Source organism: Alexandromys fortis, unplaced genomic scaffold (assembly GCF_014885135.2).
Source record: "Alexandromys fortis isolate MF-2015 unplaced genomic scaffold, M_Fortis_MF-2015_v1.1 scaffold_150, whole genome shotgun sequence".
Classification (NCBI taxonomy): domain Eukaryota; kingdom Metazoa; phylum Chordata; class Mammalia; order Rodentia; family Cricetidae; genus Alexandromys; species Alexandromys fortis.
The window spans coordinates 417,189-419,759 of NW_026068027.1; positions in this window are offsets into that span (position 1 = coordinate 417,189).

Genomic DNA, 2,571 nt, shown 5'->3' on the forward strand with positions numbered 1-2,571 from the left:
CAAGATGGAGCGGGGAGGACTTTGGACTTTCCACAGGGCAGGGAACCCTGACTGCCCCTCAGACTGGAGAGGGAGGGGGAGAGGAGTGGGGGGGAGGGGGAGAGGAGAGGGAGGAGGGGGGAAAAGGGAGACGGGGAGGGAAATGGGAGGCGGGGAGGAGGCGGAAATCTTTTTTTTTTTTCAATAAAAAAATTATATTTAAAAAAAAATCATGCACCATGGCCAAGACAGTTCAACATGCACAAAACAATAAATGAAATACGGCATGTATGTAGAAGCAGGACAAAATAAACCACATGATTATCTTAATAGTCACAGAATAAAAATCTGACAATTCACCCCATCATCATAAAAGTCCTGAGAAACTATAGTTTACACCGTTAGTTTATAAAGTTAATTTTTATCGTTATAGTTTAATAGTTTATATAGTTATAGTTTAATAGTTTATGTAGCTATAGTTTATACATAACTGAAGAAACTAACATACCTCAACACAAGGGCTCACTCCAGCCGGCTGACAGCCATTATTATTCTGAATGAGAAAAAAATAAAATCACTTCCTCTAAAATCAGGAACAGGATAGATGTGCCCTATCTCTACAGTCTTGGTCAATATAGTACTAGAATTCCTAGCCAGAACAATAAGACTAGAGAAGGGAAAGAAGGCAGTTGATCCTTGTTTGCAGATGTTCTGACCCTATACTTAGACCCTACGGTCTCCATTCAAACTTTTAAGACCCAATTTCTTTTAATTTCGGAAGACAGCAAGATATAAAACCAGTATACAAATATCAATAGCTTTTATACACCAATGAAGAACCTAGAGATAGAGAAATCAGAAAAACAAACCCATTCACCACAGCCTCAAAAAGATCCTGTTATGTAGGGACAAATCTAACCATAGAGTCAAGAAAGTCAAAAACTATAAAATACTGAAGAAAGAAATAGAAGACACTAGAAGCTGGAAAGTTCTTCCAAGTTCCTGACTCAGTGGAATTAATAAACAGCATGCTACTGAAAGCAGTCTACAAAGTCAATGAAGCCCCCATCTAAATTCAAATGACACTGCAAACTTTGCCCACTTATCCAGCTCCAAATGCCTAAGGCTATGGGTTCCCTAGGCTCCAAGCACTATGCACAAACTCCCCACCACCACCCCACCTCCCCACCCCCCGCCAGCCTTCCCTGTTTCTGGTGCTGACAGGTAAGGGCTTCCTCCCAGACATTAACTGCTCAGCTCAAACCATTCACACCCAGCTAGCATCCTGTGCCATAAGGGAAGGGCTCACACTCTGATAATCCCAAACTTTCCCCATCTGCTCCGCTCCAGGTCTCAGGTCTTCCTACCCTTCTCAGCCCCATCCAGCTATTCTGGTCTAAGTCTCTAGCATTGCTTGTAGCTCCCCGTATGCCTGCTTAACTAGCTTCCTATGGAGCTTCCCAGACTCAGTAGGAGGGACACTGGCTATTGTCTATCCCACTTGGCAGTCCTCGCAGACTGACTTTTTACTCATCTGAAACTACCACATCGTATACTCTGGGCCCAGTCTTGGCTATTTCAGTTCAGTAGCCCCAGAGAAGAGCTCTACCCCTTCTTGTTGAGGACAACTCCAACCTCCAGACTTTGTAAGGCTACAGGTGCCTTCGGTAGAATGAAAGATTTGAAGAGAAAAATAAAGCCTACGGAATTCAGGCCAGGAGAGGCCCATGTCTAAATGACCAAAGAGTAGAGCCAGCTTTCAATGCCTACTTACACAAGTCCTGAGGTCCTCTCCTCAGCCCTCTCTACTTTGATAAGCCTCATTCTATTCAAATATTCCCCTTTCATCACCAGAGAGCTCCCATACCCAACCCTTCATTTAATCCTGACTAAGCTTATTGACACTAGACAGACAGCCCAAGATGACACTCCCATATAGCACAAGTAAGAAGGTATTTTGAAAGCATTGGCGGGTTCATTGGGTGCAGGCCTTAGTCTGAAGGCACAGTCTCTAATGGGGACACAGATGGAGGGTGACACTTGAGAAACACTGGGCGGCAGGGATTCCAAGTCCTTCCAATCATGTCACATACACACACAGAGCGAGAGACAAACAGACAACGTAGCAGGAGTCTTCAAATTTACTGCATAGGATTAGAAGTAGAACAAGCATTCAAACAGCAGCAAAGGATGGGCTCTCAAGAAAAGCTCAGGTGGGAGCCATGACAATAAACAAGAACAGGAGACCAGAGACACTGCCAGGAGCAAGGCAAAGGACTCATTGTCAGGGACAGAACAGGAAGTGGGGTCAGCAGGTTCAGGATAGAGAGCAAGGTGACTCAACAAGGCCCTGGAGCCTCCCAGAGGTGGCAGGAGCAAGCTTTCCTCCCTCCCAGGGGTACTGGGCTTTCAGGCAACAGGACTTATCCTCCGAGCATCCCCCTCAGCACCATCCTGTCCCATCACTGACTATGGATGAGTGAAGCTTGAACTGCCCTGGGTTTTTAAAAGGCAACCTCAGCCAGATGTTGCGACACAGGCACCGAGGAGGCCGAGGCAATAAGACTTCCACGACTCCACGGCTTCACAGCT